At 42.5% G+C, this 22,762-nt stretch overlaps 6 non-coding genes and 24 pseudogenes across 6 annotated transcripts; all 30 read left to right on the top strand.

Moving 5' to 3' along the window:
• The first annotated feature begins 172 nt into the window (after nt 1–172).
• Nucleotides 173–291, top strand: LOC136769088 (uncharacterized; annotated as a pseudogene).
• A 215-nt stretch (nt 292–506) lies between these two features.
• LOC136769259 (5S ribosomal RNA) lies at nt 507–625 on the top strand. The gene has a single exon (XR_010822216.1). It is a non-coding gene; the product is annotated as a 5S ribosomal RNA (ribosomal RNA).
• A 209-nt stretch (nt 626–834) lies between these two features.
• On the top strand, nt 835–953 carry LOC136769414 (uncharacterized; annotated as a pseudogene).
• Nucleotides 954–1,169: 216 nt separating this feature from the next.
• LOC136769599 (uncharacterized) lies at nt 1,170–1,288 on the top strand (annotated as a pseudogene).
• Nucleotides 1,289–1,504: 216 nt separating this feature from the next.
• On the top strand, nt 1,505–1,623 carry LOC136769619 (uncharacterized; annotated as a pseudogene).
• A 220-nt stretch (nt 1,624–1,843) lies between these two features.
• Nucleotides 1,844–1,962, top strand: LOC136768995 (uncharacterized; annotated as a pseudogene).
• A 216-nt stretch (nt 1,963–2,178) lies between these two features.
• On the top strand, nt 2,179–2,297 carry LOC136769244 (5S ribosomal RNA). The gene has a single exon (XR_010822201.1). It is a non-coding gene; the product is annotated as a 5S ribosomal RNA (ribosomal RNA).
• A 217-nt stretch (nt 2,298–2,514) lies between these two features.
• On the top strand, nt 2,515–2,633 carry LOC136768883 (uncharacterized; annotated as a pseudogene).
• A 210-nt stretch (nt 2,634–2,843) lies between these two features.
• On the top strand, nt 2,844–2,962 carry LOC136768951 (uncharacterized; annotated as a pseudogene).
• Nucleotides 2,963–3,184: 222 nt separating this feature from the next.
• LOC136769590 (uncharacterized) lies at nt 3,185–3,303 on the top strand (annotated as a pseudogene).
• Nucleotides 3,304–3,519: 216 nt separating this feature from the next.
• Nucleotides 3,520–3,638, top strand: LOC136769406 (uncharacterized; annotated as a pseudogene).
• Nucleotides 3,639–3,854: 216 nt separating this feature from the next.
• Nucleotides 3,855–3,973, top strand: LOC136769464 (uncharacterized; annotated as a pseudogene).
• Nucleotides 3,974–4,192: 219 nt separating this feature from the next.
• Nucleotides 4,193–4,311, top strand: LOC136768986 (uncharacterized; annotated as a pseudogene).
• A 216-nt stretch (nt 4,312–4,527) lies between these two features.
• LOC136768912 (uncharacterized) lies at nt 4,528–4,646 on the top strand (annotated as a pseudogene).
• Nucleotides 4,647–4,870: 224 nt separating this feature from the next.
• LOC136769304 (5S ribosomal RNA) lies at nt 4,871–4,989 on the top strand. The gene has a single exon (XR_010822257.1). It is a non-coding gene; the product is annotated as a 5S ribosomal RNA (ribosomal RNA).
• Nucleotides 4,990–5,202: 213 nt separating this feature from the next.
• Nucleotides 5,203–5,321, top strand: LOC136769339 (uncharacterized; annotated as a pseudogene).
• Nucleotides 5,322–5,537: 216 nt separating this feature from the next.
• LOC136769238 (5S ribosomal RNA) lies at nt 5,538–5,656 on the top strand. Its single transcript, XR_010822195.1, has one exon. It is a non-coding gene; the product is annotated as a 5S ribosomal RNA (ribosomal RNA).
• A 215-nt stretch (nt 5,657–5,871) lies between these two features.
• LOC136768979 (uncharacterized) lies at nt 5,872–5,990 on the top strand (annotated as a pseudogene).
• A 210-nt stretch (nt 5,991–6,200) lies between these two features.
• On the top strand, nt 6,201–6,319 carry LOC136768952 (uncharacterized; annotated as a pseudogene).
• A 222-nt stretch (nt 6,320–6,541) lies between these two features.
• LOC136769591 (uncharacterized) lies at nt 6,542–6,660 on the top strand (annotated as a pseudogene).
• Nucleotides 6,661–6,876: 216 nt separating this feature from the next.
• LOC136769407 (uncharacterized) lies at nt 6,877–6,995 on the top strand (annotated as a pseudogene).
• A 216-nt stretch (nt 6,996–7,211) lies between these two features.
• On the top strand, nt 7,212–7,330 carry LOC136769465 (uncharacterized; annotated as a pseudogene).
• A 219-nt stretch (nt 7,331–7,549) lies between these two features.
• On the top strand, nt 7,550–7,668 carry LOC136768987 (uncharacterized; annotated as a pseudogene).
• A 216-nt stretch (nt 7,669–7,884) lies between these two features.
• Nucleotides 7,885–8,003, top strand: LOC136768913 (uncharacterized; annotated as a pseudogene).
• A 224-nt stretch (nt 8,004–8,227) lies between these two features.
• LOC136769315 (5S ribosomal RNA) lies at nt 8,228–8,346 on the top strand. Its single transcript, XR_010822258.1, has one exon. It is a non-coding gene; the product is annotated as a 5S ribosomal RNA (ribosomal RNA).
• Nucleotides 8,347–8,559: 213 nt separating this feature from the next.
• On the top strand, nt 8,560–8,678 carry LOC136769342 (uncharacterized; annotated as a pseudogene).
• Nucleotides 8,679–8,894: 216 nt separating this feature from the next.
• LOC136769239 (5S ribosomal RNA) lies at nt 8,895–9,013 on the top strand. Its single transcript, XR_010822196.1, has one exon. It is a non-coding gene; the product is annotated as a 5S ribosomal RNA (ribosomal RNA).
• Nucleotides 9,014–9,228: 215 nt separating this feature from the next.
• LOC136769617 (uncharacterized) lies at nt 9,229–9,347 on the top strand (annotated as a pseudogene).
• A 215-nt stretch (nt 9,348–9,562) lies between these two features.
• LOC136769666 (uncharacterized) lies at nt 9,563–9,682 on the top strand (annotated as a pseudogene).
• A 221-nt stretch (nt 9,683–9,903) lies between these two features.
• Nucleotides 9,904–10,022, top strand: LOC136769442 (uncharacterized; annotated as a pseudogene).
• The last annotated feature ends 12,740 nt before the right edge of the window (nt 10,023–22,762 follow it).

Below are 22,762 nucleotides of genomic sequence, written 5' to 3' on the forward strand. Positions count from 1 at the left end.
AGTCTGCAGGAGATATAATTGAAGAATTGTACACGTACCCGGCTACTTTCAACACCCTTTCCTGCACTGATATTTTTCCCTCCATTTTTCTATTTTTTTTTTTTTTTTTTTTGCTGGAAGTTCCGTCAATACCCGCCAACCTTTAAGAGACATCATGCAGCCAGACCTTTCGGCTTGTGGCCACACCGTCCTGAATGCGCCCAATCTCGTCAGATCTCAGAAGCTAAACGGGGCAGGACCTGGTCAGAACATGAATGTGAGACCTCCTGGAAATACCTGGTGCTGCAAGCTTTTACATCTCCTGGGTAACTTTATCGTAGCTCTTAATACTCTCTATCTGTCTGGAGGAGATATAATTGAAGTATTGTACACGTACCCAGCTACTGCCAACACCATTTGCTGCACTGATATTTTTCCATCCATTTTTCTTTTTTTTTTTTTTTTTTGCTGGAAGTTCCGTCAATACCCGCCAACCTTTAAGAGACATCATGCAGCCAGGCCTCTCGGCTTGCGGCCACACCGTCCTGAACGCGCCCGATCTCGTAAGATCTCGGAATTTAAACGGGGCAGGGCCTGGTCAGTACTTGGATGGGTGACCTCCTGGAAATGCCAGGTGCTGCAAGCTTTTTACGTCTCCTGGGTAACTTCATCGTAGCTCTTAATACTCTCTTTCTGTCTGGAGGAGATATAATTGAAGAATTGTACACGTACCCGGCTACTTTCAACAGCCTTTGCTGCACTGATATTTTTCCCTCCATTTCTCTTTTTTTTTTTGCTGGCTGTTCCGTCAATACCCGCCAGTCTTTAAGAGACATCATGCAGCCAGGCATCTCGGCTTGCGGCCACACCGTCCTGAACGCGCCCGATCTCGTCAGATCTCGGAAACTAAACGGGGCAGGGCCTAGTCAGTACTTGTATGGGAGACCTCCTGGAAATACCTGGTGCTGCAAGCTTTTTACGTCTCCTGGGTAACTTCATCGTAGCTCTTAATACTCTCTATCTGTCTGGAGGTGTTATAATTGAGGAATTGTACACGTACCCGGCTATTTTCAACACCCTTTGCTGCACTGATATTTTTCCCTCCATTTTTCTTTTTTCTTTTGTTCTTTGCTGAAAGTTCCGTCAATACCCTCCAGCCTTTAAGAGACATCATGCAGCCAGGACTCTCGGCTTGCGGCCACACCGTTCTGAACGCGCCTGATCTCATCAGATCTCGGAAGCTAAACGGGGCAGGGCCTGGTCAGTACTTGGATGAAAGACCTCCTAGAAATACTAGGTGCTGCAAGCTTTTTACGTCTCCTGGGTAACTTCATCGTAGCTCTTAATACTCTCTTTCTGTCTGGAGGAGATATAATTGAAGTATTGTACACGTACTCAGCTACTGTCAACACCCTTTGCTACACTGATATTTTTCCATCCACTTTTCTTTTTTTTTTTTTTTTTTGCTGGAAGTTCCGTCAATACCCGCCAACATTTAAGAGACATCATGCAGCGAGGCCTCTCGGCTTGCGGCCTCACCGTCCTGAACGCGCCCGATCTCGTCAGATCTCGGAAGCTAAACGGGGCAGGACCTGGTCAGTACTTGAATGTGAGACCTCCTGGAAATACCTTGTGCTGCAAGCTTTTACGTCTCCTGGGTAATTTTATCGTAGCTCTTAATACTCTCTTTCTGTCTGGAGGAGATATAATTGAAGTATTGTACACGTACCCAGTTACTTTCAACACCCTTTGCTGCACTGATATTTTTCCCTCCATTTTTCTATTTTTTATTTTATTTTTTCTTGCTGGAAGTTCCATCAATTCCCTCCAGTGTTTAAGAGACATCATGCAGCCAGGCCTCTTGGCTTGCAACCACACCGTCCTGAACGCTCCCCATCTCGTCAGATCTCGGAAGCTAAATGGGGCAGGGCCTGGTCATTACTTGAATGTGGGACCTCCTGGAAATACCTGGTGCTGCAAGCTTTTTACGTCTCCTGGGTAACTTTATCGTAGCTCTTAACACTCTCTTTCTGTCTGGAGGAGATATAATTGAAGAATTGTTCACGTAACCGGCTACTGTCAACACCCTTTGCTGCACTGATATTTTTCCATCCATTTTTCTTTTTTTTTTTTTTTTTTGCTGGAAGTTCCGTCAATACCCGCCAACCTTTAAGAGACATCATGCAGCCAGGCCTCTCGGTTTGCGGCCACACCGTCCTGAACACGCCCGATCTCGTAAGATCTCGGAAGCTAAACGGGGCAGGACCTGGTCAGTACTTGGATGGGAGACCTCCTGGAAATACCTGGTGCTGCAAGCTTTTACGTCTCCTGGGTAACTTTATCGTAGCTCTTAATTCTCTCTTTCTGTCTGGAGGAGATATAATTGAAGAATTGTACACGTACCCAGCTACTGTCAACACCCTTTGCTGCACTGATATTTTTCCCTCCATTTTTCTCTTTTTTTTTTTTTTTTTTGCTGGAAATTCCGTCAATACCCGCCAGCCTTTAAGAGACATCATGCAGCCAGACATCTCGGCTTGCGGCCACACCGTCCTGAACGCGCCCGATCTTGTCAGATCTCGGAAGCTAAACGGGGCAGGACCTGGTCAGTACTTAAATGTGAGACCTCCTGGAAATACCAGGTGTTGCCAGCTTTTTACGTCTCCTGGGGAACTTCATCGTAGCTCTTAATACTCTCTTTCTGTCTGGAGAAGATATAATTGAAGAATTGTACACGTACCCGGCTACTTTCAACAGCCTTTGCTGCACTGATATTTTTCCCTCCATTTCTCTTTTTTTTTTTTGCTGGCTGTTCCGTCAATACCCGCCAGCCTTTAAGAGACATCATGCAGCCAGGCCTCTTGGCTTGCAACCACACCGTCCTGAACGCGCCCCATCTCGTCAGATCTCGGAAGCTAAACGGGGCAGGGCCTGGTCATTACTTGAATGTGGGACCTCCTGGAAATACCTGGTGCTGCAAGCTTTTTACGTCTCCTGGGTAACTTTATCGTAGCTCATAACACTCTCTTTCTGTCTGGAGGAGATATAATTGAAGAATTGTTCACGTAACCGGCTACTTTCAACACCCTTTGCTGCACTGATATTTTTCCCTCCATTTTTCTATTTATTTTTTTCTTTTTTTTTTGCTGGAAGTTCCGTCAATACCCGCCAGTCTTTAAGAGACATCATGCAGCCAGGACTCTCGGCTTGTGGCCACACCGTACTGAATGCGCCCGATCTCGTCAGATCTCGGAAACTAAACGGGGCAGGGCCTAGTCAGTACTTGTATGGGAGACCTCCTGGAAATACCTGGTGCTGCAAGCTTTTTACGTCTCCTGGGTAACTTCATCGTAGCTCTTAATACTCTCTATCTGTCTGGAGGTGTTATAATTGAGGAATTGTACACGTACTCGGCTATTTTCAACACCCTTTGCTGCACTGATATTTTTCCCTCCATTTTTCTTTTTTCTTTTGTTCTTTGCTGAAAGTTCCGTCAATACCCTCCAGCCTTTAAGAGACATCATGCAGCCAGGACTCTCGGCTTGCGGCCACACCGTTCTGAACGCGCCCGATCTCATCAGATCTCGGAAGCTAAACGGGGCAGGGCCTGGTCAGTACTTGGATGAAAGACCTCCTAGAAATACCAGGTGCTGCAAGCTTTTTACGTCTCCTGGGTAACTTCATCGTAGCTCTTAATACTCTCTTTCTGTCTGGAGGAGATATAATTGAAGTATTGTACACGTACTCAGCTACTGTCAACACCCTTTGCTACACTGATATTTTTCCATCCACTTTTCTTTTTTTTTTTTTTTTTTGCTGGAAGTTCCGTCAATACCCGCCAACCTTTAAGAGACATCATGCAGCCAGGCCTCTCGGCTTGCGGCCTCACCGTCCTGGACGCGCCCGATCTCGTCAGATCTCGGAAGCTAAACGGGGCAGGACCTGGTCAGTACTTGAATGTGAGACCTCCTGGAAATACCTGGTGCTGCAAGCTTTTACGTCTCCTGGGTAATTTTATCGTAGCTCTTAATACTCTCTTTCTGTCTGGAGGAGATATAATTGAAGTATTGTACACGTACCCAGTTACTTTCAACACCCTTTGCTGCACTGATATTTTTCCCTCCATTTTTCTATTTTTTTTTTTTTTTTTCTTGCTGGAAGTTCCATCAATTCCCTCCAGCGTTTAAGAGACATCATGCAGCCAGGCCTCTTGGCTTGCAACCACACCGTCCTGAACGCGCCCCATCTCGTCAGATCTTGGAAGCAAAACGTGGCAGGGCCTGGTCAGTATTTGGATGGGTGTCCTCCTGGAAAAACCAGGTACTGAAAGCTTTTTACGTCTCCTGGGTAACTTCATCGTAGCTCTTAATACTCTCTATCTGTCTGGGAGAGATATAATTAAAGTATTGTACACGTACCTGGCTACTTTCAACAGCCTTTGCTGCACTGATATTTTTCCCTCCATTTTTCTTTTTTCTTCTTTATTTTGCTGGAAGTTCCGTCAATACCCTCCAGCCTTTAAGAGACATCATGCAGCCAGGCCTCTTGGCATGCGGACACATTGTCCTGAACGCGCCCGAACTCATCAGATCTCGGAAGCTAAACGGGGCAGGGCCTGGTCAGTACTTGAATGTGAGAACTCCTAGAAATACCAGGTGCTGCAAGCTTTTTACGTCTCCTGGGTAACTTCATCGTAGCTCTTAATACTCTCTTTCTGTCTGGAGGAGATATAATTGAAGAATTGTACACGTACCTGGCTACTTTCAACACCCTTTCCTACACTGATATTTTTCCATCCATTTTTTTATTTTAATTTTAATTTTATTTTTCTGCTGGAAGTTCCGTCAATACCCGCCAACCTTTAAGAGACATCATGCAGCCAGGCGTCTTGGCTTGTGGCCACACCGTCCTGAATGCGCCCGATCTCGTCAGATCTCGGAAGCTAAACGGGGCAGGGCCTGATCAGTACTTGGATGGGAGACCTCCTGGAAATACCAGGTGCTGCAAGCTTATTACGTCACTTGGGTAACTTCATCGTAGCTCTTAATACTCTCTTTCTGTCTGGAGGAGATATAATTGAATTATTGTACACGTACCCGGCTACTTTTAACACCCTTTGCTGCACTGAAATTTTTCCCTCCATTTTTCTTATTTCTTTTTTTTGCTGGCAGTTCCGTCAATACCCGCCAGCCTTTAAGAGACATCATGCAGCCAGGCCTCTTGGTTTGCGGCCACACCGTCCTGAACGCGCCCAATCTCATCAGATCTCGGAAGCTAAACGGGGCAGGGCCTGGTCAGTACTTACATGGGAGACCTCCTGGAAATACCAGGTGCTGCAAGCTTTTTACATCACTTGGGTAACTTCATCGTAGCTCTTAATACTCTCTTACAGTCTGGAGGAGATATAATTGAAGAATTGTACACGTACCCGGCTACTTTCAACACCCTTTGCTGCACTGATATATTTCCCTCCATTTTTCTTTTTTCTTTTATTTCTTGCTGGAAGTTCCGTCAATACCCTCCAGCCTTTAAGAGACTTCATGCAGCCAGGCCTCTTGGCTTGCGGCCACACCGTCCTGAACGCGCCCGATCTCGTCAGATCTCGGAAGCTGAACGGGGCAGGGCCTGGTCTGTACTTGGATGGGTGACCTCCTGGAAATACCAGGTGCTGCAAGCTTTTTTCGTTACTTGGGTAACTTCATCGTAGCTCTTAATACTCTCTTTCTGTCTGGAGGAGATATAATTGAAATATTGTACACGTATCCGGCTACTTTCAAAACCCTTTGCTGCACTGATTTGTTTCTCTCCATTTTTCTTTTTTCTTATTTTTTTTGCTGGAAGTTCCATCAATACCCTCAAGCCTTTAAGAGACATCATGCAGTCAGGCCTCTTGCTTGCGACCACACCGTCCTGAGCGCGACCGATCTTGTCAGATCTCGGAAGCTAAACGGGGCAGGACCTGGTCAGTACTTAAATGTGAGACCTCCTGGAAATACCAGGTGTTGCCAGCTTTTTACGTCTCCTGGGGAACTTCATCGTAGCTCTTAATACTCTCTTTCTGTCTGGAGAAGATATAATTGAAGAATTGTACACGTACCCGGCTACTTTCAACAGCCTTTGCTGCACTGATATTTTTCCCTCCATTTCTCTTTTTTTTTTTTGCTGGCTGTTCCGTCAATACCCGCCAGCCTTTAAGAGACATCATGCAGCCAGGCCTCTTGGCTTGCAACCACACCGTCCTGAACGCGCCCCATCTCGTCAGATCTCGGAAGCTAAACGGGGCAGGGCCTGGTCATTACTTGAATGTGGGACCTCCTGGAAATACCTGGTGCTGCAAGCTTTTTACGTCTCCTGGGTAACTTTATCGTAGCTCATAACACTCTCTTTCTGTCTGGAGGAGATATAATTGAAGAATTGTTCACGTAACCGGCTACTTTCAACACCCTTTGCTGCACTGATATTTTTCCCTCCATTTTTCTATTTATTTTTTTCTTTTTTTTTTGCTGGAAGTTCCGTCAATACCCGCCAGTCTTTAAGAGACATCATGCAGCCAGGACTCTCGGCTTGTGGCCACACCGTACTGAATGCGCCCGATCTCGTCAGATCTCGGAAACTAAACGGGGCAGGGCCTAGTCAGTACTTGTATGGGAGACCTCCTGGAAATACCTGGTGCTGCAAGCTTTTTACGTCTCCTGGGTAACTTCATCGTAGCTCTTAATACTCTCTATCTGTCTGGAGGTGTTATAATTGAGGAATTGTACACGTACCCGGCTATTTTCAACACCCTTTGCTGCACTGATATTTTTCCCTCCATTTTTCTTTTTTCTTTTGTTCTTTGCTGAAAGTTCCGTCAATACCCTCCAGCCTTTAAGAGACATCATGCAGCCAGGACTCTCGGCTTGCGGCCACACCGTTCTGAACGCGCCCGATCTCATCAGATCTCGGAAGCTAAACGGGGCAGGGCCTGGTCAGTACTTGGATGAAAGACCTCCTAGAAATACCAGGTGCTGCAAGCTTTTTACGTCTCCTGGGTAACTTCATCGTAGCTCTTAATACTCTCTTTCTGTCTGGAGGAGATATAATTGAAGTATTGTACACGTACTCAGCTACTGTCAACACCCTTTGCTACACTGATATTTTTCCATCCACTTTTCTTTTTTTTTTTTTTTTTTGCTGGAAGTTCCGTCAATACCCGCCAACCTTTAAGAGACATCATGCAGCCAGGCCTCTCGGCTTGCGGCCTCACCGTCCTGGACGCGCCCGATCTCGTCAGATCTCGGAAGCTAAACGGGGCAGGACCTGGTCAGTACTTGAATGTGAGACCTCCTGGAAATACCTGGTGCTGCAAGCTTTTACGTCTCCTGGGTAATTTTATCGTAGCTCTTAATACTCTCTTTCTGTCTGGAGGAGATATAATTGAAGTATTGTACACGTACCCAGTTACTTTCAACACCCTTTGCTGCACTGATATTTTTCCCTCCATTTTTCTATTTTTTTTTTTTTTTTTCTTGCTGGAAGTTCCATCAATTCCCTCCAGCGTTTAAGAGACATCATGCAGCCAGGCCTCTTGGCTTGCAACCACACCGTCCTGAACGCGCCCCATCTCGTCAGATCTTGGAAGCAAAACGTGGCAGGGCCTGGTCAGTATTTGGATGGGTGTCCTCCTGGAAAAACCAGGTACTGAAAGCTTTTTACGTCTCCTGGGTAACTTCATCGTAGCTCTTAATACTCTCTATCTGTCTGGGAGAGATATAATTGAAGTATTGTACACGTACCTGGCTACTTTCAACAGCCTTTGCTGCACTGATATTTTTCCCTCCATTTTTCTTTTTTCTTCTTTATTTTGCTGGAAGTTCCGTCAATACCCTCCAGCCTTTAAGAGACATCATGCAGCCAGGCCTCTTGGCATGCGGACACATTGTCCTGAACGCGCCCGAACTCATCAGATCTCGGAAGCTAAACGGGGCAGGGCCTGGTCAGTACTTGAATGTGAGAACTCCTAGAAATACCAGGTGCTGCAAGCTTTTTACGTCTCCTGGGTAACTTCATCGTAGCTCTTAATACTCTCTTTCTGTCTGGAGGAGATATAATTGAAGAATTGTACACATACCCGGCTACTTTCAACACCCTTTCCTGCACTGATATTTTTCCATCCATTTTTTTATTTTAATTTTAATTTTATTTTTCTGCTGGAAGTTCCGTCAATACCCGCCAACCTTTAAGAGACATCATGCAGCCAGGCGTCTTGGCTTGTGGCCACACCGTCCTGAATGCGCCCGATCTCGTCAGATCTCGGAAGCTAAACGGGGCAGGGCCTGATCAGTACTTGGATGGGAGACCTCCTGGAAATACCAGGTGCTGCAAGCTTATTACGTCACTTGGGTAACTTCATCGTAGCTCTTAATACTCTCTTTCTGTCTGGAGGAGATATAATTGAATTATTGTACACGTACCCGGCTACTTTTAACACCCTTTGCTGCACTGAAATTTTTCCCTCCATTTTTCTTATTTCTTTTTTTTGCTGGCAGTTCCGTCAATACCCGCCAGCCTTTAAGAGACATCATGCAGCCAGGCCTCTTGGTTTGCGGCCACACCGTCCTGAACGCGCCCAATCTCATCAGATCTCGGAAGCTAAACGGGGCAGGGCCTGGTCAGTACTTACATGGGAGACCTCCTGGAAATACCAGGTGCTGCAAGCTTTTTACATCACTTGGGTAACTTCATCGTAGCTCTTAATACTCTCTTACAGTCTGGAGGAGATATAATTGAAGAATTGTACACGTACCCGGCTACTTTCAACACCCTTTGCTGCACTGATATATTTCCCTCCATTTTTCTTTTTTCTTTTATTTCTTGCTGGAAGTTCCGTCAATACCCTCCAGCCTTTAAGAGACTTCATGCAGCCAGGCCTCTTGGCTTGCGGCCACACCGTCCTGAACGCGCCCGATCTCGTCAGATCTCGGAAGCTGAACGGGGCAGGGCCTGGTCTGTACTTGGATGGGTGACCTCCTGGAAATACCAGGTGCTGCAAGCTTTTTTCGTTACTTGGGTAACTTCATCGTAGCTCTTAATACTCTCTTTCTGTCTGGAGGAGATATAATTGAAGTATTGTACACGTACCCGGCTACTTTCAACACCCTTTGCTGCACTGAAATTTTTCCCTCCATTTTTCTTATTTCTTTTTTTTTTGCTGGAAGTTCCGTCAATACCCTCCAGCCTTTTAGAGACATTATGCAGCCAGGCCTCTCGGCTTGCGGCCACACCGTCCTGAATGCGCCCGATCTCGTCAGATCTCGGAAGCTGAACGGGGCAGGGCCTAGTCAGTACTTGTATGGGTGACCTCCTGGAAATACCAGGTAATGCAAGCTTTTTACTTCTCCTGGGTAACTTCATCGCCGCTCTTAATATTCTCTTTCTGTCTGGAGGAGATATAATTGAAATATTGTACACGTATCCGGCTACTTTCAAAACCCTTTGCTGCACTGATTTGTTTCTCTCCATTTTTCTTTTTTCTTATTTTTTTTGCTGGAAGTTCCATCAATACCCTCAAGCCTTTAAGAGACATCATGCAGTCAGGCCTCTTGCTTGCGACCACACCGTCCTGAGCGCGACCGATCACATCAGATCCCCGGAAGCTAAACGGGGCAGGGCCTGTTCAGTACTTGGATGGGTGACCTCCTGGGAATACCAGGTGCTGCAAGCTTTTTACGTCTCCTGGGTAACTTTATCGTAGCTCTTAATACTCTCTTTCTGTCTGGAGGAGATATAATTGAAGAATTGTACACGTACCCGGCTACTTTCAACACCCTTTCCTGCACTGTTATTTTTCCCTCCATTTTTTTATTTTTTTATTTTTTATTTTTTGCTGGAAATTCCGTCAATACCCGCCAGCCTTTAAGAGACATCATGCAGCCAGGCATCTCGGCTTGCGGCCACACCGTCCTGAACGTGCCCGATCTCGTCAGACCTTGGAAACTAAACGGGCCAGGGCCTGGTTAGTACTTGGATGGGTGACCTCCAGGAAATACCAGGTGATGCAAGCTTTTTACGTCTCCTGGGTAACTTCATCGTAGCTCTTAATACTCTTTATCTGTCTGGAGGAGATATAATTGAAGTATTGTACACTTTGTCTTAGGGACAGTCTGGCTAGCAGTGACTGAGTGGTTGACAGACGACAAGCAACGGAATGTACGTGCTCTGTGATGTCATAGCAGTCAGCTGAGAGAGGCTCGTGATGTCATCGCTGAGCTGTCTGTCTGTCTGTCTGTCTCTCTCTCTCTCTTTCTCTCTCTCTCTCTCTCTCTCTCTCTCTTCCTCTCAATTCAATTCATTTGTATTGTCAAAGCAATTGGACATACATACATACATATATATATATATATATATATACATACATACATACATCCATACATGCTAGAAAGTCATTACTATGTTATCTTAAAGGCTAACTAAGCAGAACATATATCATTATAGAACAGAGTTCATAGGTCAACACATGGTTTTAGGGAACAGGCACGTAGGTCATACCGTTTGACAATGTCTCCAAGGTTCTCATCGTAAATAACAAACAGAAATCAAACTATCTTCTGGGCTGACCTTCTAGCTTGACCGTATCTTTCTTAAGTATACAAGAGAGAAAAACAGGTGTAAGAAAATAATTTCTAATTTTCCTTCTACACATATATACATACATACATACATATGTAGCGTTATGTTGGGTGTATTTGGATAAGAGCATTTGGGCTCTGAGCTGAAGCACTGATCTAAAGAAGACCTCTCCCCCCCCAAAGTTATCAGATTTCCTTAGCTCATCAGCTTGGAACTGGTTTGCATCAAAGTGACAGTTTTGGGGAGGATGGCACCGAGAAGAGGCCAAATAGTTTGGAATTCTGCTATGAGATGTCTGGAGAAAGGGGCCTGTAGGTGATAAAAACTCTTTGAAGTGGATGAGAGCCGAAATCCCGACATAGAGCTACGAACCCAGGCCAACCGGCATTTCCAAAAGATGGCATGGATTGACATCAGTCATAAATCCAAAGTCACAAAAGATTAAGTCTGTTTTAGTTACTTGTGATAAATTGTTGATATCCTAAGCGTTGGCATTAGAGTCATTAGGTGATTAATCGAGTACTGTTCTGTTGGGTTGTTACTGAATAGCCAAAACAATGATTACCCAAATGTCCCCATGTGAAGCATTGATTGTTAAGGTACCAGGAACAGAGATTCCTGAATTCCTTGGACGCCTAGGCAGTTTGGACTTTGAAGTAGAGTCGCGTTGAACTCAGTTGGTAAACGACACTACGACGCAACTCGAAAAAGAGTCGATAGAGGTGATGAAAGTTATGGCTAGCTTAGCGCTTGCGAGCTCAAGGGTAGTGAACTGGATCATAAGCAAGTTTGAAAAACTGAAAAAGCTAGGAGAAAAGTATGCTAAAGCGAAAGAAGAAAGAGCCAAACGGCATGGAATGGTTTTAGAATTTGAAGGAAAGCTAGATACTTGTGGAAAACAAGTCATTGTGTTGAATGCTGAAAAAGAGGACTTAATTGAACAGAGAGAGCAATTAGGAAATGATTTAAGACAATGTCAAGTTGAATTGGAAACAACTCTGATCCAAGTAAAAGGTCTGCAAAATGACAGATGTAAAGCGGTTGAAAATGAAAGGATAGTTTTGAAGGACCGGGATGTTTTGGAAATGCGTCTTTGCAAAACAGTCAGGGAGAAAGATTTGGGCACTGTAAAAATGGAGATACTCGAAGGCGAGGTCATACATTTAAAAAGGGACAGTGAAGAAATGAGGAGAGTAAATCAGGTGCTTAGGGGAGAACTCAAATCAACTGAAGTTGAAAATGAGCGTCTCAAGCAACAAATAGGGGCCCTGAAAGCTGCCTCTTGGTGGGCTGCAAAGCTGACACCTGACAGCATAAAGGAACAGCCGGAACCGGCCAATGCACGGAGTCGCACACCGTCTCCACATTTAGGCCCCGGGTTGCCTCGTCCTGATCGTACCCCTCCCTGTAGTCTTTCTCCACCCAGGGTAAGAAGCTCGTCGCACAGACGAACTTCCTCTCCCGAGAGTCCAGACCGAAAGGTTAACATGCGCCAGTTGAGAGAACTGGCTAAAGATTGTGAAACCTTTAACCCAGCAGACAAGGAAGGAAATGTGGAAGCGTATATTAAGGACATTAAGTATGCTTTGAGTTTCTATCCTGAGGCTACGGAGAAGGAAAAGGTTCTCCTAATCCGCAAAACTACCTCTCGCCAAGTCCATTCTTGGATGGAGAGGCAAGGGTCCATGGTCTGCGATAGGTTTCAACGCTTGTGCAGAGCATTAGTTAGGGACTATTCCAGGTTCATTGATCCAGTGGCAGCAGTGACTGCCGCACACCAGATCAAACAGGGTAAGCATGAGTCCCCCCGTGATTACTATGAAAAGCTTAGGAAAACCTATTTTGCGGGTCAAGATCAACCCGGGGCCGAGGAAGAGGTGAGCTTTAAAGGGTTGTTTGTTGCTAATTTGTTCCCAACGATTAAGGAAATGATCATATTACATGCAGACGCAATGTATATGAACATAGCTGAAATTCGAAAAAATGGCACAGAAAGCTTGGGAAAGCAAGTACAATAGCACTTCTGATCGTAAAGATTCAAGCACCCAAGTACTGGCAAGGCGCTCTGAGAGCCCTATTTCTCCACTGGAGTTAGAGGGGACAGAGATTCAAAGAAGGAAAGAACCTCCCAAGGATGGAATCCAAGACACCCAGGCTTACAATAAAAAAAAGAAATCTGCTCCTAGCCTAGGTGGGTTAACTCAGTCTCTGAGCAATGTTGCAGTTTCTGAGCTACTGCTACGCTTAGCTCTGCTCCCTTTGCCCCCTCTTCCCAAACTGGAAGTTAGTAGCCAGGGTAAAGGGCCGGACTCGCCACCTAAGGAATGACTAGCTCTGGAACCACCCCCTGTCCCCGCCTCTGTGTTTTTGATTGGATGTGAGGAACAGCAGGGGGGTTTCTCTGACACATCAGCCCACTGGGACCTCCCAGTGGGGGAAGTTGCCTGCAGGCAAGCTGAACCTTTGGTGATGTTACTGGGTGATCTGACACAGAGAGGCAGAGCCAAGCAAGTTTACATAGAAGTGACCATTGAGAATGTGTGGGAGTGAGGAGCCTTGTTGGACACTGGGGCTGAAATTTGTTTAATGTCTGCCACCACAATGGGCAACCTGAAACAAATTATGGAAACCTCAGACCAACGACTGAAAGTGGAAGCTTGTAGTGTGAACATTACAAGTTACACAGAGACTAAGGCACAGCTCACTCAAAAGGCATTGTTAGAGTTCACCTTTGGGAAGATTAAGTTGGTTCATCCAGTTTATATTTCCAAATTTGAAACAGAGAAATTGATCATTGGTCAGGATCTATTGAACAGGTTGTGGGCTCAAGTTGAATCACCAAAGCCGGTGGAATTGAATGACAGATATGATACAGCCACCAAGGTACAACTTCCCAATGAGACCATTTTTTGTGCATGTCCCTAAAGGGGGCACCGGCTTACCATGTAAGCCAACCATTCGAACCCAGGTCCCTACCAACTATTATAGACATAGTGAAGGTCAGGTGCCTGAATAACACCTGAATTCCCAGTCACCTCCCTCTGTTAATCAACTTCCACCTATTGGTTACCGTCAGTAACCATACTCAATACTGAGTAATACCAATAGTTTTTTTGTTTTAATGTACTTGTGTTATAATATGTAACCTGTATATGTGCTAGTATAGGATTGTCAATTTGATTGGAATACATTCTGCTTAAATAATGAACTATTAGTTTGTTTTCTTTGATTTCTCGGGGTCATGAATGGTGAAGTCCACTGTTGAATTCTGTTACATAACTTTGAGATAAATGCTTAACGTCTTATTTTGTCTTGAAGGGGATAACGTCCTAGTCGACCTCAGTCCCATTCAAGAAAGGGGGTATGTAGCGTTATGTTGGGTGTATTTGGATAAGAGTATTTGGGCTCTGAGCTGAAGCACGGATCTAAAGAAGACCTCTCCCCCCCAAAGTTATCAGATTTCCTTAGCTCATCAGCTTGGAACTGGTTTGCATCAAAGTGACAGTTTTGGGGAGGATGGCACCGAGAAGAGGCCAAATAGTTTGTTATTCTGCTATGAGATGTCTGGAGAAAGGGGCCTGTGGGTGATAAAAACTCTTTGAAGTGGATGAGAGCCGAAATCCCGACATAGAGCTACGAACCCAGGCCAACCGGCATTTCCAAAAGATGGCATGGATTGACATCAGTCATAAATCAAGCCCCCCTCCAATAGGACACTGGGGGCTGAAACCGAAATCCAATCTCAAGAACTCAGGAACCAATCACCTATTGATCTGACAGACTATAAAGGACAAACACGGCCTTTCTTTCTCTCTCTCTCTCACCTGAACCAGTAACTCGCTGCCACAGCTCAACCTGTAGCTCTGTTGCCCGAACCGGAACCAGAAACCAACCAAGTCTTTGCCGGCAACAGAAGAGTTAAACTGGGAGAAGGAGATTGAGCCGTACAAAGAATTCTTTTAAAGGACTTTATTAAATAAAGAACTTTACAGACTGCGCTGCCCGCCTGTGCCCACCTGATCAGTGGAGTTTTACAGCTGGACAAATGACTAAGTCGACTGAATACGAAAGTGTCAGTCATTTAAATAGCTATTTGAGTTTTAAGAAACTTGACCCTTGGAACAAACAGGGCCCTGCTTTCCTCAAAGACTTTGTCTTCAAGTAACTACGGTGGAAACCTGCTTACAAAGAAGATTTTGTGCACAACCTTGGAGCCTTCAAACCAGTGGAAAATCTGTTTGGAAACGACTCTACTTTCGCGAAACCCCAACTTCCAGGTGCATCGACTGAGTGGAAGTTCTTGGACAAAGCCGAACCGGACTGCCTTTGTTCCAAACCACACAGACCTCGTGCCGTGTGCTGTTATCTGAGCCCGAAGCCAGAGAGGCCTCTCTGCGACGAAGTTCAGATAAGTTTAACAGTTTGGAGTTCATGATTCATGACATTTGAGAAATCAATTAGAAATGTTAATCTGTGATTCATAACTCTAGAATGTGTAATATCATTTAGTTTTCTTAAATATAAATGTGTGTTGCATTAAACTGTTTTGTTGATAATTTTAGAAATAAAATCTGTCAACGCCGAGAAATATCTTCTCATTCCTGTTTAACTGTTTAGTCTGAAATTGACACAAGTTAATAGACACCAGATTATAGGTGGCCCTGCCTATCCTTAATCATTGAATAATAATCAGTTAAGGGAAATTGTGGTAACAAGTAATGATAGGATCTTTCTCTCCACCTAAACGTTAATGAGACTGATATATATATAACGAGAAGTTACCTGACATAAATACTAACCTGCGTAGTTATTTAATGTCTGACTAATAATACTAACAAGAGACTCACCTTCATCTTACTAACTGGTATTGTAGTCAATGTGTTTATAACCTCTTTTGTTTAACGATTTGTGTTATCATATGCGATCCCATGGTCTTTGATTTGGTCACGGAAGTGATTTGTCTTTGATTTGTTGATATAGAGTTGAATTTTAATTAGTTTCTCCCTTTTGTATAATTAGTGTAGTGCTACATTTAGTCTTTGTTTTGAATAAATTTGACAATTTATATCTTTGGAATTGGTGTCTGCGTCCAATTATTACAGAAATTGAGTTCTACAAGATTCCAGGATTCGTGATAAGGTGATACTATAAATTCACTTCTTTAATTGAAATTTATAAGTGTACCTTACGCTACAGGTGGAACGGGAGCTTCGTGCCCTGGATGTGCATCCCACAAATCTCCATCAACTGCAAGATGCTATCCTATCAATATGGGCCAACATTTCTAAAGAATGCTTTCAGCACCTTGTTGAATCAATGCCACGTAGAATTAAGGCAGTTCTGAAGGCGAAAGGGGGTCAAACACAGTATTAGTATGGTGTTCCTAATAATCCTTTAGGTGAGTGTATATGGAAAAGGAACAATATGTGTACATCTCTGCATATGGTGCCCTAACAGATGTGCAAGTTACATGACAGACAGACACTCACACACACTTTCAAAGACAGACAGACAGACAGACACTCACACACACTTTCACACACTCACTTTCACAGACAGACAGACACAGACACAGACACACTCACTTTCACACAGAGACAGGCACATTTTCACACAGAGACAGACACACAAACACACACAAACAGACACAGACACACATACTTTGACAGACAGACAGACAGACACATGCATATTATGGGTCTTTGTTGGGTAGTGAAATGGGTAGCATCAGTCGCAGTGTGGGTAATGTCAGGGAGCCAATCATAGTCCCCGTTATTTGCATAGCGCAAAGCATTCTGGGAAAAGCAACTAAACACGTTTAGTCATGTATTTGTCCATAGTTTACACATGAGATGAAAGAGACAGTATGACGTATTGAGCACCTGGGATTCCTCATGTGTATGTGAGGGGCAGAGGAACCGGATCCCAAGTGTGCGTCCCAGGTGCTATAGGTTTCAAAGCATGCAGGGGAATAGGCACCCCACCCTGACACATATAGAAGACTGGATAGGGAGATATAAATAGCAATGGGGAGACTCTTGTACTTGGTGTGGCTCTATCCATATAGTGGGGCCAGCAGCCACTTAGCAGGTGTAGCAATAGAAGCTCAGCCTGGGGAGACTGGATTTAGCATTTCCTCTCCATTTTGATAACTATCCATAATCATTTCTGCAAAATACTTCTATGATACCTATGTATGTTTTTTACTTGTACTATATTATACTATCAAGTATCAGTGTACACATACAATGTGACCTGTTACATTAATACAGAGGCCACGGAAGGCCAGATCACTAATAGCCACTGTCCCCTGATATTACACTTTTTTACAATCACTTTGGCACTCATTTCAGAACCTTGATGTCATTTTTCAAAACTCTAGACACTAAACTCACACCCGATGATCAAAATGCACATTTTTCAAAACTCTAACACTTTTTTACAATTGCTTGGATACAATACACATCAACCTCAGATCATTTGTTCATTGAACTAAAATGACACAACTTAACATCAAAGTATTACCATTTCAAAATGCAATTCACACATTACATCTGAGATCACTGTCTATTCATTTCATTACAAAGATCTAACTATCAATTGATACAGCTGCTCAAAATGATAAGTGACTGTTGCATTACTCTTAATGCATAGTTTTATGGAAACTGACAAACAGTATTCCATGTTTCGATCATGAAAGTTTCAGGATAATGAGATCCATTGACACCAATAACCGAGGAGCATGGTTTCTTAGGGTTACCATAGACTTGACTGTGTCTTCTTGTTTGTGAAGGAACAGGACTGTGTTTTCCTGTCTGGGTTCCCGCAGGCTTAAGTGTGTTTGTAAACTGCAGCGTAGGTTTGACCTACTATTAGAAAAAAAAAAAAAAAGGAGCGCTAATTAATTGTTCAATATCTGATACGCCGGTGATAATATAAAATAACGTGTTTATAGTTTATAGAAGTTTATAGTGTTTATGGTAAATGAAGAAAAGTCATTAAGTTATATACAAGTTCTATAAATGCAAACATTGAAAAGCATGTTTGTTGTTATTCCTATATAGGATTTAGTATTATTTGTGTTTTCTTGTTTTTTGCTATGTTTTCTCCCCTGTCGTTTATTGTTATTTTGCGGGCTTGCACGCCTTGGTTGTTGTGTACAAAACGATACATAGAAAATGGGAAAACGTGTTACTGTGTGGGAACAGCTCTAGTAAGACGGGCGACCCGCCACTTAAAGGTACACATGTAAGGTACATGTATGATAACTATGGAGTGAAGCGGTGCGTTTGACTGGACAATAGGTGACAGAAAATTAAGGTTTCCAGAAGATGGGACTTTTGATTCAGATAGACTTGAGCACCTAAAAACGGTTTTGCAAAATAGGAATACAAAGCATTAAGAAATGAGAAACCAAAGCTAGCTATCTTAAAACATTTGTTAGAGAAAAGAAAGAAAAGACAACAGGCATAATTCAATCTGAATGCCCCGAAGACAAATTAAAAATATATATATATATGTTTTTCAGTATAAATGACAGTCCTCAAGATACTGAAGGAAAATTACTAGATAAGTAATAAATAAGGGTAGTTTGAGACACTGCAGGTCAATTTAACATGCCAACCAAAACCATGGTATCTGAATTTACTATGGATATAAATTAATATGTGTCTCTTTGTATGTTTGTACGTTTTCAGTTTGCGCAAGGTAAATGTCCATATTTTGACTTTTTCATGTACTGTATAGTCCAGAATATGACTAAGAGAGTCATAAGTCACAAATAGTTACAGAATGATAGCTAAAAAACGCCAGTTAAATATGTTGTAATAACAGACCTACAAGAAAGTCAGCATTTAACTGTACACAGAATGCTATTGCAAACAGAAATAATAATACAAAATTAAGTTATTTAAATAGGTCTTACGAATACAGAAGTTAAAAGTAACATGTTAGAAATGGAATTAGAGCCAAATTTAGAAATAGGAATCCGAGGCAACCACAAACATTCGGTGAAGGTTTCTTACATATTGATAAATAGATAACCAGATACTCCAGGAAATTAACGATGTGCTCATTTGGAAGCTATGAGTTCCACAATGAAGAGTTTTTAAATCCCTAGAAATAGATCCCTAAATACAATGTGTAGGTAAGAAATTAACTATTGATCAGTTCAATCTGGATTCGGGAACAGTTCTTCTGAACCTGTACTGGTGTAGATTGGACTTCAATAGGAGGAAGTGACACAATAAAGACATGAGCCGCGCAGGAGGACAGTCTTAGTGCCCACGCAGGTTCTTAGTTGGGGAAATCATTGACTGGACACATTTTTTGAAAATGTGCTTTCCTGAAGTACCTGGACATCATTATTGAGATCAATGAAAAGGCTTATTTTCCAAAGATTAAATACATTCATTAACTACAATAATGTAGTGAAATGTATATAAATAGTAATAATACAAATCGATCAAATATAACTTGCATTTTCTTGTAAGAAATTAGGAATAGGAGAAAGAACAGCTGTTGGGATGCAGTGCGATGTTATCCAAAATTGAAAGCGGTTGAGAAAGGAGAGTTTGTTCTGTGTGAGACAAATGTACTGCCACGAGAGACTCTGATGGTGATTGACTGGAATATGAGGGAAAATAATGAAGTTACTACAGGTATAACTAAAGGTGTAACATAACTAATTTAATGAAACATAGTCATGGCAAGTTATAAAACTGTTTGGAAATAGTCCTTTCACAAACAGAAATACCCTATCAATTAGGAAGAGGGGGGCAGGGGGCAAGGGCCGTATGTGCTCCTCTGCTCCCCCTGTTCGCCTGAGCAGACAAGCAGCCTGAGATGAGAGAGAGAGAGAGAGAGAGAGAGAGAGAGAGAGAGAGAGAGAGAGAGAGAGAGAAGTCAGAGACAAGGCAGAGACTGTAAGTACGTGTAAGGGTTCATAACTTATTACAAACAGAGCAAGAGTGTAATGAATGGTAATTTACACTGCTTGTATTAATAATGATAATAATATTGATGTTGATACAGACGAATACGTCACATACTAGATGACAACCGCATAAAACTAATAATAATGAAAATAGGAATAATAGGAGTATGGAAATAATTTCAAATTATGGTTTATTGGTAAAAAATGAATTGAGAAACAAAGATTAATAACTGCCATCATTTACCCAACTACTATTAACTATGGTGTTGAAGGAGCTGCTGTAATAGTTATTGTAATGTTCTCAGGTATTTAAGTTAGATAAAAGGACAAAGATAAGCACATTGTTTTGAAACTTTGACAACTCCACACAAAAAGAGTATCTACACTAGGAAGTAAAGCTGATTCAATAAACACAGGAGATATGATGCTGCTGACGACAGCTGAGTGCTGTACTGAAATAATTTGATAAATGAGATAAATTGGAATCAAGATTATTATTATTTTGAATTGTCCCTTTACTAGAAACCTTATAGATTGTGCGAATGTCAACTAATGTGATAGAGATGCCTTTTATAAGGACGATCTCTGATGTTGTGTGAACCACACATTGTGTCTTCAGACTGATTTATTCCACATGGCAGATATGCATATTATGAATCGTGTCCTGAAGGAACCGATGTCTGACCCATATGGAGAAGATGCTGGTGTTCTTGTTGAGACACAGTAGGCCGAGGGCGCGGCTTTAAAGACAGCCTCACAGCAACTTGAACAGACCAATGCTGAGGTCCACTACGCTGAAGTGATGCTTGACTCAGTGGAGAAATAAGTTAAAATACTATAATTAAAGGTTTTCCAGATTATAGGAATCTACAATATATTGTGAAACTGCTCAGATGACGTCCGCAGTAGCACATATTCTTCTATTGATAGTTTAATTTATAATGTACTATTAGTGGAGATGTCACATTATTCAAATGAATAGAATGACAGCCATGAAGTCAGAATCAGTCCATTGCCCTTCACTTAAGATTTGTACAATGTATAATGTTTATAAATCAAAACGCAACAAATATATGTACAATACAGTTTACAAACTGAATTTGTAAAAAAGAATGTTTTGCTGACTTTTGTATTCTCTTTGAAGCAACAAAATGTATGTGTTATGTATGTCGTAACTAGGGTTTGACTTTTATGACCTGGGGCTGGATGAAATTTAATTTGAGATGCACTGTAAAAGCTCCAGGAAATTGCAACTGGCCACTGCACCTTCCATAAGAGAGCTCAAACATTTGCTAATGCATTGGTTGCCTCACAGGCACTCTTTCCCTGGTTTGCCCATGTGGCGCATGGTGTTGGCCACACGGGCAAAGGGGGGATGTGTGCATCAGTCTTTTAAATTGGTTTGCCCCAGGTTTTATAGTAACAGCTTAGCAATATTGTAGAACTTGCCACATTTGTCAAGCTCATAATCCTGCAATATGCAAATAGATTGTGTTCAAAAGCTTAAATGTTGTGGATATGAATATATACTTGTAATAATATATAGGTGTTCTAAATGGGTTGAAGCCTATCCCGTAGGAAGGCTGAAGTAGTAAAAGTAGCAAAAATACAGTTAAGGGATGTTATATGTAGATTTCGCATTCCAGGGAAATTTCCAGTGATAGGAACACTCACTTCACTGGGACAATAGTGCAGGAACTATGCAAAGCCCTGCGAGGTAAACAACATTTTCACTGCCCCATCAGGCTCAGTCAGCTGGAGCAGTGGAGAAACAAAATGGGATATTAAAGAATAAGCTGTCTAATATATGCAAACAAACAGGACTCAAACGTCCAGATCCCCTTCCTATAGTCCTAATGACAATGAAATCGTCAGCAAATTGAGAAAAACAGGTCTTTCTCCGTGTGAGATTATTATGGGATGACTTATGAGACTCTCCATCACTCCTCCATTGTCTGTAAGGGAAATGGACATCCACTTGATGGATGATGCTATGTTGTCTTTTTGTATGGGACTAACACGTGCTTTCGAAGCTGTCCATTCACAGATGAAAGCCGCCCAGACTGAACCATCCCAGCAGGTTTACCACCCCTTCCAGCAAGGTGACTGTGTATATCAAAGCACACAAGAGAAAGTCCTCCCAACAGCCCAGGTGGACAGGGCCCTACCAGGTGCTCCTGACCACCCACACAGCTGTGAAGTGCCTAGGAACGACGACATGGATCCACTCCTCACACTGCAAACTTGCCAATCGAGGCGAACAGCACAACCCTGGTGGAGAACAGAGGGATAAAGGAATTGTTCTTCCACATCAGATTTGACATTACTGTATGTATGCAGGCCCTTGTAATTGCTTTTCCAATACTGCCAACTGGTTATTGATGATTGATTTCACATTGTGGTACGAGTATCGAGTGAAATGAGTGCTATCCACCTCAACAACACAGCGATAACATGGAGCCGGCAGGTGATCCAGGTCACAATAGAGGTCAAGCAGTGGGAGGAGGAAGACGTGGTGGTCAAAGGTGTAGCGTAAGGTACACTTATAAAATTCAATTAAAGAAGTGAATTTATAGTATCACCTTATCACGAATCCTGGAATCTTGTAGAACTCAATTTCTGTAATAATTGGACGCAGACACCAATTCCAAAGATATAAATTGTCAAATTTATTCAAAAACAAAGACTAAATGTAGCACTACATTAATTATACAAAAGGGAAAAACTAATTAAAATTCAACTCTAGATCAACAAATCAAAGACAAATCACTTCCGTGACCAAATCAAAGACCATGGGATCGCATATGATAACACACAAATCATTAAACAAAAAAGGTTATAAACACATTGACTACAATACCGGTTAGTAAGACGAAGGTGAGTCTCTCATTAGTATTGTTAGTCAGACATTCAATAACTATGCAGGTTAGTATTTATGTCAGGTAACTTCTCGTTATATATATATCAGTCTCATTAACGTTTAGGTGGAGAGAAAGATCCTATCATTACTTGTTACCACAATTTCCCTTAACTGATTATTATTCAATGATTAAGGATAGCCAGGGCCACCTATAATCTGGTGTCTATTAACTTGTGTCAATTTCAGACTAAACAGTTAAACAGGAATGAGAAGATATTTCTCGGCGTTGACAGATTTTATTTCTAAAATTATCAACAAAACAGTTGAATGCAACACACATTTATATTTAAGAAAACTAAATGATATAACACATTCTAGAG

This window comes from Amia ocellicauda, chromosome 14 (genome assembly GCF_036373705.1).
Source record: "Amia ocellicauda isolate fAmiCal2 chromosome 14, fAmiCal2.hap1, whole genome shotgun sequence".
NCBI classification, from domain to species: domain Eukaryota; kingdom Metazoa; phylum Chordata; class Actinopteri; order Amiiformes; family Amiidae; genus Amia; species Amia ocellicauda.